Raw genomic sequence first — 14,271 nt, forward strand, 5'->3', positions numbered from 1 at the left:
AACAACAATAATCAAAACAAAACAAAACTGAGGTGCGTTCAGGGAGGAGACCAGGGCGGCTGGGGTCAGGTCAAAAGGACAGCTTTTATGTGCTCTTTTATTTATTTATTTATTTTCAATTTTTTTTTGAGACAGAGTCTCACTCTGTTGCCCAGGCTGGAGTGCAATGGTGCAATCTCGGCCCACTGCAACCTCCACCTCCTGGGTTCAAGTGATTCTCCTGTCTCAGCCTCTCAAGTAGCTGGGATTACAGGCGCACACCGCCACGCCTGGCTAATTTTTTGTATTTTCAGTAGAGACGGGGTTTCACCATGTTCCCCAGGCTGGTTTTGAACTCCTGAGCTCAGGCAGTCCATCTGACTCAGCCTCCCAAAGTGCTAGGATTACAGGCGTGAGCCACCACGCCTGGCCTCTTTTATACCTTTTAAATGTTGAACCACATGGTTGCACTTTTTTTCAAACAATAAAATTCAAATCAATAAATACATATAATTTGCTACAGTTTCTGCAAAGAAATTAAATTCAGACTATCTATCTGTTCAGACATACCTACATACATACATTCTTGCATGTAAACAGCTACCTCTGAAGTAGCACACAAGAATCTGAGGGCTGGTTTCCTCTGGCCTGGAGAACTGGTAAACTGTGCAGTGAGGCTGAGGGGTGAGAAATTCTCTTTCAAATTTTATACCATTATATCTATTACCAATTCGAAAACAAATGATTTAAAAAAAAAAGTTTAAGCTATTGTGGTTTCTCTGGTCCTCTGCTCTTCCCCGTTTAAGATTCTCACTGATGAACGCCCCCAACATCTCCATGCTGATAACTCCTAAATCTTTGTCTCTACCCTGGTCCGTGTCTTGAACTGCCATCCTGAAGCAGTCTTTCCCTCAGTTTCTCAGCACAGTGGTCTGGTGATTCCCCTTCTTATTCTCCTACGGTGGTGCCTTCCCTTAAGAGCTGGCTTCTGCAAAACTGGGGTTTCTGTGAAACTCTGGGGTTTCACAGAGTTTTGTGCTTAACAAGTTCTCATCTCCTTCTCCTCACTGGTACCCACAGCTGAGTGGTCATCTAGATGCCAGTGCTTTCGAAATCTCCATCCCTGCCCAGATCTCTTGTTTGAGCTCCAGATACAAAAATCAGTTGCTAGAGGACATCTTACTGACAACTGGGACTCCTTCCCCACAATGGCAGCTCCTTCGGTGTTCCCATAAACCAGTGAATGGAGCCACCATCCATTCAGATAGAATACTGGGATCTTCCTAGATTCTTTCCCCCACACCTTCCCCACCCCAATAATCAGTTTTAAGGCTCCTACACAGTTCTGTAATCTGTCCCCTTCCTCCCACCTCTGTAGATCTCCCTGGTCCACACCACCTTCCTCTCTTTCCTGTGAGTTCCCAGCTATTCTGAATACCCACAATATCACTACCCCATCCATTCCCCGCCCTGAGGCTCAATTCATCTTTTTGGTTCTGTAATAGTTCCCTGGGACTGCCATCACATGACACCACTGACTGAGGGGTTGGAACGACAGACATAGTTCTGGAGGCTGGAAGTCCAAGTTCAAGGAGTCAGTAGGTGTGGCTTCTCAAGAAGTCTCCTCGGTTTGCAGATGGCCACCTTCTCACTGTGTCTGCACATGGTCCTTCCTCTGTGCATGTGTATGCCTGGTGTTTCTCTGTGTGTCTAAAACTCCTCTTCTTACAAGGACATAGGTCAAACTGGGCTAGAGCCTATCCTAACAGCCTACCTAACAAGTGACTTCATTACCTCTTTAAAGACCCTGTCTCCAAATACAGTCGCCTTCTAAAGTACTGAGGGTCAGGGATCAACATATGAGTTTTGGGGACGCAAGTCAGCCCATCACAGTGTCCAACAGGTCATGTCACTCCCCTCAATAAAATCTTTCACAGGGGTTCCAATATCCTTGAAATAATACCCTTTCCAAAACATGACCCCTGCCTACTACTCTCTCTCCCAAATGGAGAGGAAGTGTAGGGAGGGGTGGGAGTTCAGATGGGGGTAAGGATACAGGCAGAATTAGAGAGATCAGGAAGAAATGGCACCTTTCATTATCTCCCTTCCAGTCATGCTTCTTCCAACTACAGATGGACTTTGGGCAAACTGTCTAAACTCTCTGCAGAACGGGCTGGGTCCTTGATGACCCACAGGCCTAGCTGAAGAGCAGGGAGAGATGGCATCACATTTAGATCCCCTGGACAGAAAATACCAGGCCTGTATCCTCTCTGTAAAAGTAAAGGTTCCCCCAGAGTCAATCACGGAATCTTCGAATCCAGGATTAGAAGCAGATCTAAACCGCGACTGGGCGACCTCCCTTTGAGACTAAACTGCTCATTAAGTTGTCCTAGATATCCAGCATTAGAAAGTTACCACCTTGCTGGCTCCATAGTGAAAACGAATGCATGGGCTTGGCAGCAGCATTATGCAAGACCTGATTTGTCTGTCTCCACTTATGAACTGAGTGACCTGGGGCAAGATGCTTAACACCTCTGAGCCTTGATGTACTCATCTTTAAAATGGGGTTAATATTCTTCTAGGTAATTCTAACTATACTAATTCCAAGGGCTGCTATAATTAATCACCAGGAACTGAGTGGCTTAAAACAACAAAAATATGTTATTTCATAATTCTAGAGGCTAGGAGTTCAAGGTGCTGGCAGGGCCATGCTTCCTCTGAAAACTCCAGGGCGGAATCCTTCCTTGCCTGGCTTCTGGAGGTTGTTGGCAATCCTTGGCATTCCGCACCTTGGCCTTGCACCTACATGCTCCAATGTCTGCCTCTGTCTTCACAAGGCCATCTTCCCTCTGTGAGTGACCGTGTGCCCCCTCTTACTACAAAGACACCAGTCATGGGAATGAGGACCCACCCCAGTCCAACAGAAGTGTGTCTTAACGAATTACATATGTCAAGACGCCATTTGCAAACTGGATTGCATTCACAAGTACCAGGGTTTAGGGCTTCAATGCATCTTTTCAGGGGACACAATTTAACCTGCGACACTTACCTGGATGATTGTGAGAAGATTAAAGAAATAATGACCTAAAAGCACTAAGGACAGTACCCGGGGCACACAGCAAGCACTCCACATAGAACCGTTTTTCTGTTCCAGTGTGTGGCTAATACACAGCAGGCTACTTTCCCAGATCAGGCCTAGCTTCTTTGCTCCTCATAAAAACAAAAACCACAAGCAAGAAACCAAAAGCAAACAAGCCGGTATCCTCATGGCTAATGCCGTATTAAGACTTTAAAATAAACAAAGCAGGACTTGGTACCAAGTCACTGATGTAAATATTTTATCGGTGGATCTCTGAAAAAAACTCCATGCACGCACGTGGGTCCCACACGCCTCTTCCCTGGAGGAGCTGGTTCTGCCAATAAGGGGCCCCTAGGGCTGCTTGAAAGCAGAGAGGAGTTTGCTCAAGGTGCGCACCCCTGGTTCCAACATCTGGCTGCATTCCAGCTCAGCAAAGCCTTCCAGAAACAAGGCAACACAGGGCTTATGGACACCTAAAGCCCGTACTGAGGTTGAATCCTGAGCAACCTCAACACTGGGGCTTCCCAGGAGAGTCAGGCGAGACGGCTCAGCCAAGGAAGTGATTAATAAATCATGGGCAAAGCTTTTTCCCATTCCCTGCTCGGTGGAAACCAAAACGCCTATCACAATGATCAAAGCTGCTGCCCGCAACTTCAGATTGACTTTGACTGAGCTCATTAAGTCATAAGCTTCTGCAGAGTGGATTTTCTCCATGGATAATGCTTGAAAATTAGGAAGTTAAGTGACTTGGGAGAACCTGGGACCCATTAACCAACTAGCCAGTCAGAGCTTCCATTAAAAGAGGAAAATGGCTAAAAATCTGAAATCTGTCCTCGGGCAGCTGTTCAAAGATTCTATTATGAGTTTCCAGGGGAAGCCCCTTGGGGTTCACACCGACGTGAGCAGAGAAGCCTCCATGGACATGAATTGAGAAGGACCTCGACTGAGAAGACAGAGGCTTGGGTTCAAATCCTGGCTGCATCTGGAATATTAGGGATTTCTTTCCTCTCTCTGAGCTTCGGCGTCCTGAGGGGGAAGTGTCCCCCAGTCTAAGGCATGTGGATTCCACGGCTGGAACCTTTGTATAAAATCGTGACTCTGAGCCGGGGACTTGGTACGCACACCATATGCACTTAGGAAAGGACTGTTCGTAAACAGATCTGTAGACGACAGAGTCCCATCTGCCAGTTACCAAATGACGAGGCCGCACGTGTGGAATTTAACCATCTGAAACAGCTAGCTGTTAGCTGGTGGAGGGAAAGGCAGGCTAGAGTTGTGAAACCTGCCAGGTTAAATAATTTTCTCCTCTTTCTGCAGAATCACGGTGTTCTCTTGCAATAGATCTTGCCTATGTTATAAAGCTCTTTGGCTGAGATGGATGACAGAAATATTAACAAAGAACTGAGGCAGAAATTAAGCTTTTCCTGTTGTGAAGAAGAGACTCAGAATGAAGGGCAAAAGAAAGCACAAGGAAGCAGGGAGGCCCAGAGCCAGACCCCAGAGAAGAGTGAAGTGCAGGATTCAGAGACAATGCTTACATTGCCCAGGGCTCCTCTCAGTAACATGCATGAACTCAGCAAACCTCGGGAAAAAGACAAAGAAAATTCAGATCAGATTTTGAGGACTCCAGGGTCACACCTTCTCAAATGTCCTGAGACCCCAGGCCAACCAGGCAACAGGAACAAGCTGCCACATGGTGCCAGTCCCTCTACTCCCAAAAGCCTGCTGAGCCAGAGGTTATTTTTCCAATGGCAAAGTTTCCCTCCAGAGGCTCTAAGCATTTGACGCTCATATCTTCTACTCCCAAGGATGAGATTACCTCACTGGCTCTGGTCAATACTAATCCCTTCACTCCAAAGTCCTACAGAAAATTATTCCTTCAATCCAGTGTCAAGAGGAAAATTCGAGATGATCTTGAGGAAGTTGGTCCAGAGGAAGTCAAGGAAGAACAAGGGCTGCCTGCTGAGACATGCGTTCTATGAGAAACCAACATGGCTTCCTGCTATAAAAAAGAATGTTCAGAGGTAGAAAAAATTGGGGTTGGAGAATTTGGTACGGTCTACAAGTGCATTAAAAGCCTGGATAGAAGTGTTTATGCAGTAAAGCACTCTATGAAAACTTCTGCAGGATTTCACCTGAGAAGTTGACTTTGAGGGAAGTTTATGCTCATGCAGTGTTTTGACATCACCCCATCTGGTACAATACTACTCCTCACGGGCAGAAGATGACCATATGATCATTCAGAATGAGTACTGCAATGGCAGGAGCTTGCAGGCTGCTATATCTGAAAACACTAAGTCTACCAATCATTTCTAAGAGCCAACACTCAAGGACATCCTTCTACAGATTTCCCTTGAACTCTGGCATGGTGCACCCGGACATCAAACCTACTCAGACCTTCCTTTGTCACAAGATGCGAAGTGACTCCTCTGGAGTCACAGAAGTTGAAAATGAAGCTGATTAGTTTCTCTCTGCCCGTGTGATATATAAAATTGGTGACCTAGGTCATGTGACATCACTAAGCAAACTCAAAGTGGAAGAAGGAGATAGTTGCTTCCCGGCAAATGAGATTTTGCAAGAAGATGATTAGTACCTTCCCAAAGTAGACCTATTTGCCTTGGGATTAATCACTGCAACAGCTGAAGGAGCACGGACATTACCCATCAACAGTGCTGCACGGCACCATAACCATGAGAGTAACCTCCCAGACATTCCTCAGGAGCTCTCAGAAGACTTCCACAGTCTGCTCAAGCACATGATCCACCCTGATCCAGGAGAGAGATCTTCTGCAGCAGCTCTGTTCAGAAACTGGCCCTGGCCCTCCTGGGGAAAGCAGAAGAGCTCTAGCAGCAGCTGAATTTGGAAAAGTCCAAGACAGCTGCACTGGAAAGGGAACGAAGAGAAACCCAGCAGGCCCAGTCCCCGCAGGAAGACTTCCATCATGGTGACCCTGGGGTCTCCGGGACCATACGGGGTCAGGAAACATCAAATGCCTGGTAGGAGGAAAGAGTGCAAGGTCTTCAGGCTTTACCTTAGGGACAGCATGAGCCTCCGAACTAAAGGAAGAAAAAGGGAAACAGTCCTTGGCTTGGCCTTACGGATTAGAAGGCTGCTGTTGTAGATTCCCCACCAAAGATCCCAGGGACTCACTGTATGTAGAAAGGAATGGAATTTGGTTTTGAATTCAAGTAACAGTTTACAAGAAAATGTGCCTAGAATTCCACAGTACTTGCCAGGTTATATGAGGCTATTCCTGAAAAAGAGTTCCCAGTCCCTTTGTGGAAGTGGGTCTCCTAATATATATACCCTTTCTGATATTGCATTTACTAAATAAATGGTTTCACCATTACACGAGGTGGGTAAAAGTAAGACCATAATAATGACAGTGACAATAATACCGAACAGGTCATTTAAAAATAGATGGTAAGCACATACACTGTGGAGACTTCTTATGGCCAATGTTGAAGTTCTTCCTAGGACGAAGAACAGCAATGTTTATATGTGGGTATATATATTACGGAAATACCACAAGTTGGGTCTAGGTCCTGCTGCTTTCTGCAAAGAAAGCCAATGACTGAGATGATGATTATTGCCAAGGAAGAAGGCTTTCATGGGGTGCTAAAGCTGAGGAGACTCAGTCTCAAATCAATCTCCCTGAATAACTAAAACTAGAGGTTTTAGGGAAGAAATGTAACAATGTGTTTAAAAAAAAAAAAAAAAAAAAACAGAACTGGGAGGGGCAAGGAAGCAATCGTGATGAATGAGGGGTTCTGACATCTAACTGTGGGAATGTGGTGATCTGGCGAATTTCAGTTCTTTGATACTTTCTTTTTTTTTAAGAGACCTGAAGATCATTTCCTGAGGAAGAAACTCATACTTAAAAAATGTAAGTTTCAAGCTTTAAGATCAGAAGGGTCAATTTCTATATTTACCCAAAAAAACTAACTATGGGACTGTTGGTTGGTTTCATATACACGCACAGACACAAATACATTCATCCCAAAATCTCAGGCAATGCAAGTGGACTGTAATTAAAAATTTAATCCAATGGCATTTAAATCCATCATCCTTGTCGCCTGGCCTTCCTCCCTCCACAGCTGTGACTGACTGTCACCATATAACTCTATTTTGTTCTCCCATTAACATCTACATCTCTGTACTTCTGATCTCTGTGTTGTTTTGATTATGTCTTCTTCTGGTATGTCTACTTCTGGTTTAGTACTTACCACATTATTTCCATATCTTCACTCAGATCACCATTTCCAAATGACACTGTTATTTATTTTGCAAAGCCAGTCTTTTTACTCTCTGTTTTGTTCCCCACCCACGTTGGGTTCTGAATCCACTAAATGTCCTTGTCATGGTGTCCTAAGTATGCAAATAGCTCAAGTCTACAGAGATTTTAATTTCTTTTCATTCTGCTTTCCTCTTCCATCTCGCAAATAAAACACATTTAAACAGAAAAGGGAACAGTCAGTGTGTCCTCCCCTAAATATACTTAGAGAAAGGGCGTTTCTATATCATAATCTTTGAGGCTCTTTAGTCCACTGTGCGAACTCATTAAACTGGAGGTGGTCCAGAGAGCCCAGGAAACTTAATGAGCCTCCCAGACGCAAGCTGTTCATACCCTTTTGAAGTCAGTGTGGAACCAACATATGGAAAATGATCATCAGCCACTTAGTCCTGATGATGGCCCCAGAGGGTGGGCATACCCTCTTCAACCCAAAATTTAGGAAGAAAAAGGTACTTTCTGTAGAGGCAAAATGAGACTGAGATGAGCCGTTTGAACTAGCAGCAGAACTAAAATATACCTGGAATTCTGAAGACTCTGCTTCCAGAATCTCACTTAGCACTGACCCTGCGCTTATGTCCTAGGTCATGAAAGAGAATACCCCTCGACCTCGGAGACAAGCTCAAGTTCAAACTCCAAAATCGTGAGGATTTTACAATCAACAAAAAAGGAAAAAGACTATTTAAATGCACTTCAAAAACACCAAGAAGACAGAGGGAAGAACATTTCAAGGAGGGGGAAAAATGCAAATAATTATTTTAAAGTGAAAATGTGAAAATGAGGAGTCACAAAAGTCTAATTTCAAGTTCATGATTGGTGACCAGAAATGTCAGGATTGACATTTTCAGGAGGATCAAGAGTCCTCATCTCTGTTTTAAGACAACAAACAGGATCACAGTCGTCCCTGGTTTAAAATATCCTCATTGTGCATTTTAAAATAACTAAAAGAGTATAATTGGATTGTTTACAACACAAAGGATAAATGCTTGAGGGAATGGATACCCCATTCTCCATGATGTGACTATGAAACATTGCATGCCTGTAGCAAAACATCTCATGTACCCCGTAAATATGCACCTACTCTGTACTCACAAAAATTTAACATTTAAAAAAAATTTAACATTCTCACTGCTCTTAGAGTAAAATGCAAAAGCTTTACATTGTCTGCTGTACAAACCAAAGCACAACCAAGAAGTCACTAAGTAGAAACTCATTCATTCATTCAACAAGCATTTATTGAGTTCCCAGTCAGTGCCAGCACTGGGCTAGGCCCTGGAGATTTGAGAGAAATTGACACTCCCAGCCCTCAACCCTAGTCTCAGCATGGATTGGTAAGCATGTGGTGAATGCTCCTGAAATGCCAGCATGGGCTAAGCACCCTGCATTCATGATCTTGTCTACTCTCCCCAAGAATGCCATGAGCCTATTAACCTTACCATCCTTTTACAAGTAACGAACACACTGAGGCAGAGCAGCTCTGTAACTGGCCTAAGGTCACGCAGCCAGGACCTGGCCTCAGACTGTTTGGTTCAAGAACCTGCCTTCTGAACCATCACTCTCCCACACCTCCACTGGAAGTGGAGCCTAGAAAGTGGCTCCCCACTGTTTTGCTTATCTTCTCACAGCGGCACACCCTGGATGAGTGGTCCCAGCATCACAGAATGAGACACCCTCCAGGGAGGAGAAGCACACGGCTGAGGCGCACTGCCTTCTATATGCTGAGCCATGGGGGCACCAGAATCCACACAATTGGGAAATATTCTGATCTCCAGCAGAATGAGACCTTATCACCCAGTCCTACAGTCCACAGCTGGGGCCTGGACATTCATGCCATGCCAACAGTAGAACAACTGCCTCTTAATTGCCTGTCATGAATGGCCCTGGGATTCCCCATCCATTATCTACCTCGGCAGGGGATGAGGGAACAAGCCTGGGCACAGGCCACCACTCCCCTGACCAGTCATCAGGGGCAGGCAAATTAAAACCACAGCAGGCTGGGCGTAGTGGCTCATGCCTGTAATCTCAGCACTTTGGGAGGGGAGGTGGGTGGATCACGGGGTCAGGAGTTCAAGACCAGCCTGACCAACATGGTTAAACTCTGTCTCTACTAAAAATACAAAAATTAGCCAGGCATGGGAACACAAGCCTGTAATCCCAGCTACTCAGGTGACTAAGGCAGAGAACTGCTTGAACCCAAGAGGTGGGGGTTGCAGTGAGCTGAGATCGCACCACTGCACTCCAGCCTGGGTGACAGAGCGAGACTCTGTCTCAAAAACAAACAAACAAAAAAAAAACAAAACAAGACACAGCAAGTCACCATCTTGCACCTTGGAGAAACAAATTAAAAACCCTAAATTCCAAACGCTGGAAGAAAGGTAGAGAAACAGACGCTCTCATAAACCACTAATGAAAGCATAAATGGGCAAGACCATTTTATAAAGAAGTTGGCAATATCTACTCAGGTTGAAAACGTGCAAATCCTTTGATCAGCAATTCTACTTCAAGAGTATTATTATAGAGAAAGTCCTGCTATTATGCACAAAAATTTTCACTGCAGTGTGGCTAGTCATGGTAATAATCTAAATATCCTGTTAAGAGATGAATGAGCAAAGCGTAATATATTCATACAATAGGATATTCTGCAGCAACTAAAATAAACTATATCTGTATGTGGCAACGTGGATAGAACTCAAAATTATAAATGGGACGGAACTCAAAATTATAAAGGTAAATGAAAAAAGCCAGCTGCAGAAGTATAGGCCATTTGATAGCATCTATGTACACTTTAAAACCCTATGCAAGGAATATAAATGCACATCGGTAGCAAAAGATTAAAAACGGACAGAAAGGATATATGCCAATTTGAGGATAGTGATGACCTCTGGGCCAAGAGAGAGTAATGGGATGAGGCAAAGTCTTTGACTCTATCTGTAATACATTTTTCTTTTTTTGGCGGGGGACGGAGTCTCACTCCGTCACCAAAGCTGGAGTAGAATGGTGAGATCTTAGCTCACACAACCTCAGCCTCCTGGGTTCAAGTAATTCTCATGCCTCAGCCTCCCAAGTAGCTACAGGGACTACAGGCACCCCACCATGCCCGGCTAATTTTTTCTGTGTATTTTTAGTAGAGATGGGGTTTCACCATGTTGGCCAGGCTGGTCTCAAACTGCTGGCATCAAGTGATCCACCAGACTCAGCCTCCCAAAGTGCTGGGATTATAGGCATGAGCCACTGCACCCAGCCACATTTTTCTTTTAAAAGAAAAGCCTGAATTATAATGACATATATTAAAAATCTGATAAATCTACATGACAGGTACACTAGTGTTTGTTATGCTGTTCTCAGATCTTTTATGCTATTTGGAAGATTCAATAATTTAAAGTAATTAAAAATATATTTTAAAGCACCCAAGTTACTCTTACAATCATCTAGGCTTAATAACCGTTCAAGTATAGGGAACAAGCATAAATAAACTGCAATATCGTGTGTTAAGTTCTACACGAACAAATACAAGTTAGAGGCAGCCATTAAGAAGTCAGAGATTAATTCTCTGATTGGGAGTTGAAGATGGGAGGACACTTTTCTAGAAAAGGAGATTCACTAGCCAGGTTTCAGAGAGTGAACAGGAAGCTTTCTCTGATAAACTGTCTGCAAACACAGTCATATCCTTAATTAATAGTAAGACCAGACAGAAAACAAGAGCACACACTGCATATGGCTGTGCTGAGCTGTGGGGAAAGGTGCAAGCTGGGAGACTGTGTTCCTTCTCCATCAAGCCAACCAGAATCATGTGCTAAAAAAGCCAACAAGAAAAAGGGATCACTATGGTACTGACACCATCTTGATTTGTGTCAGTTCACCCATGTGGCAAGGCCTGAGCGCCTGGAGGCCCAATGCTGCTGGGAGGGCCAGGGGATGGAGGGTCCAGTGACCGCAGAGCCTTCTTGCAAAGTGTCCAGGAGGGTCTGCAAACTAGGCGAGAGCGGCGTACGTAGGTGCACGTGAATCAAGGTCTAGGGTGGTTGTTACTGTGTACTCACGTAATATGGTTTTCAGCCTTTTTTCCACCCCCTAGGTAACATTCTCCCATCAATCTCAATGAGGGAGGGGAAGAGTGGCTTCCTCTTCCCCAACCCTTGAATATCACTGCTGTAAAATGTAGGGGGTAGTTAATTGATATGAAGAGGGGGACTGAAGAAATTGGAAGAAAAGAAGGTCCAAGGCTGGGCAACAACAGACTTTGGAACAAAAAGCAATAGTAACACCAATGATCAGACCAGGCACCCAGGAGTCCTGAGAGAGGCTACAGGAAAAGGAGGGCCCTCAAGAATTGACCTACAGCAAACTTCGAGGTGGCTGACATCAGATATCTAGCTTTTAGTGAGTGGGGACTGCTACGGCCAGATTGGACTGAACGTAGAAAAACAAAGAAATGAAATGCTGGGCACCACGGGGCAATTTGTACCTCACACACATACACACTACAAATTTGAATCATCTGTTTCGTAAGAATTTTCTTCCCATGGAAGAATTATTCTACAGCAGCGCTGTCCGCTAGAACTTTCCGCGATAACAGAAATGCTCACTATCTGTGCTATCCAATCTCACCAGCCACAAGGGGCTACTGAGCATCTGAAATAGGCTGGGTGTGACTGAGAAACTGAACTTTTACATTTTATTTAAACTTAACTAATTTAAATTTCAGTAGCCCCAGGTGGCTAGTGGCCACCTTACTGGAGAATACAGGTCAGTAACATCCTTCTTACTGTCTACATAGTATTTTAGTATCCTGACACGATCACTCTCCCCTACTAGTGAGCATTTTGTTAGTCTCCAGTGTTTCACCACTATAAACGATACTGCCACAAATACAGGTATCCTCATTGCCAAACTTTTGTACACACTGCAAACTATTTTATTGGGTTAAAGTGCTAGAAGTGGAATTGTGGAGTCAACGGGTAATTTCTGTTTTTAGGGTTTTCCTATACATTAGATTCACCCACTTAAAATAACACAGATGTGTACAGCATTTTACTTTTTTTTTTTTTTTTTTAGATAAGATCTCACTCTCACCCAGGCGGGAGTGCAATGGCATGATGTCAGCTCAATGCAACCTCCGTCTCCTGGGTTCAAGCGATTCTCCTGTCTCAGCCTCCCGACTGAGACTACAGGTGCACACCACTGTGCCTGGCTAATTTTTGTATTTTTAGTAGTGATGAGGTTTCACCATGTTGCCCAGGCTGCCCAGCTCAAATTCCTGAGCTCAGGTGATCAGCCTGCCTCAGCCTCCCAAAGTGCTGGGATAACAGGTATGAGCCACTGCACCCAGCTCATTTTACTTTTTACTAGCTGTTTTTACATACTACACGATTCTAAGATTCTCAGGACTATCATGTACAAGTAGAGGGGCCAGGTAATGTCATCTCCTACATATAGACGAGGATATAAGCTGTGAGGCAGCATGTTGCTGGCTTGGGTGGGTCAGATGCTTTTTACAGCCAACATCAAAGAGTGAACCCAGCATTCTGTGATGGGAGACTCCTTGTACTCTGATTAGTGTAACATGGGAAAATGCTTATGCTACATTCATAAGTGAAAAAAGCAGGACATGAAATTATATTTCATGTATGATCAAAACCATCTAAAATCAAACATAATCAATGTGTTAAAAATCTTTAGGTGATAGACTGTATGTTATGTGTTTCTACCTTTTGTCCAAGTTTTTATAATAAATCTATTACTAATCAATAACACTTAGTGAGCAATTTTAAAGTGTGGCTGGGCGGAGTGTCTCACACCTGTAATCCCAGCACTTTGGGAGGCTGAGGCGGGCGGATCACGAGGTCAGGAAATGGAGACCATCCTGGCTAACACCGTGAAACCCCGTCTCTACTGAAAATACAAAAAATTAGCCGGGCGTAGTGGCAGGCGCCTGTGGTCCCAGCTACTCGGGAGGCTGAGGCAGCAGAATGGCATGAATCCGGGAAGCGGAGCTTGCAGTGAGCCGAGATTGCACCACTGCACTCCAGCCTGGGCAACAGAGCGAGACGCCGTCTCAAAAATAAATAAATAAATAAATAAATAAATAAATATAAAGTGTTTACATGCATTATCTTATTTAAAATATTTCTACATGGTAAGGACCATTATTATACCTATTAACAGACGAAGATGTGATGGATTTAAAAAGTTTAAGAAACCTAGCCAAGATCAAGGCAAGGAGCTGGAATCTGAACCCAGACTGACTCACTCTAAAGCCTGTATTCTTAATCACCATATTAATGCCCCTCAAACTTTAATATGCACATGTATCACCTGGGGATCTTGTTAAAATGCAGATTCTGACTCAGGGGATGCTGATGCTGTTGGTCTGTCAACTACATTAAGAGTAGCAAAGCTCTACACAATCCATATGGTAAAATCTTAAAAGAGAAAATACACTATACTCAACCAGGAAAATGTTTTCTAATAATTATTTTGAATTTTATTTTTAGAGATGGGGGTCTTGCTATGTTGCCCAGGCTGGTCTCCACTCCTGGCCTCAAGCGATCCTCCTGTCTCAGCCTCCCTAGTAGCTAGAATTACAGGCATGAGCCACCATGCCCAGCTCTGTTATCAAACAATTTAAATAATGTGAATGCTTAATAATACATAACGAAAATACACCTTCTTCTCAGTAACCTTTAAATCCTCTTTCTATCCATATAAGAGGCCCAAAGTTGCTCTTGTAAATTCCCACCAGCAGACGACTCTTGGGCAGCCACTGGTGTCAGGCTCACTAAGCCCAACTCAAAGTTAGTTAATCAAACTTCTCATCTCATTAGCAGGAAGGATTTTATCCCCATAGCTTCCATTAGTGAGCACTTCTGTAGATCCAGGGAGCAGGTATGTGTAGGAAAGGCCCCTGGGGGCTCCTCAAGGA

At 44.1% G+C, this 14,271-nt stretch overlaps 1 protein-coding gene and 1 pseudogene across 3 annotated transcripts in view; one reads left to right on the plus strand and one right to left on the minus strand.

Annotated features, from left to right (window-relative positions):
• Window positions 1–14,271, minus strand: part of LOC105471567 (low density lipoprotein receptor class A domain containing 3) — a 286,072-nt gene that overhangs the window by 259,767 nt on the left and 12,034 nt on the right. The gene's annotated exons all lie outside the window — the stretch shown is intronic.
• LOC105471568 (wee1-like protein kinase 2 pseudogene) lies at window positions 4,433–6,105 on the plus strand (annotated as a pseudogene).

This window comes from Macaca nemestrina, chromosome 12, assembly GCF_043159975.1.
Source record: "Macaca nemestrina isolate mMacNem1 chromosome 12, mMacNem.hap1, whole genome shotgun sequence".
Lineage (NCBI taxonomy): Eukaryota > Metazoa > Chordata > Mammalia > Primates > Cercopithecidae > Macaca > Macaca nemestrina.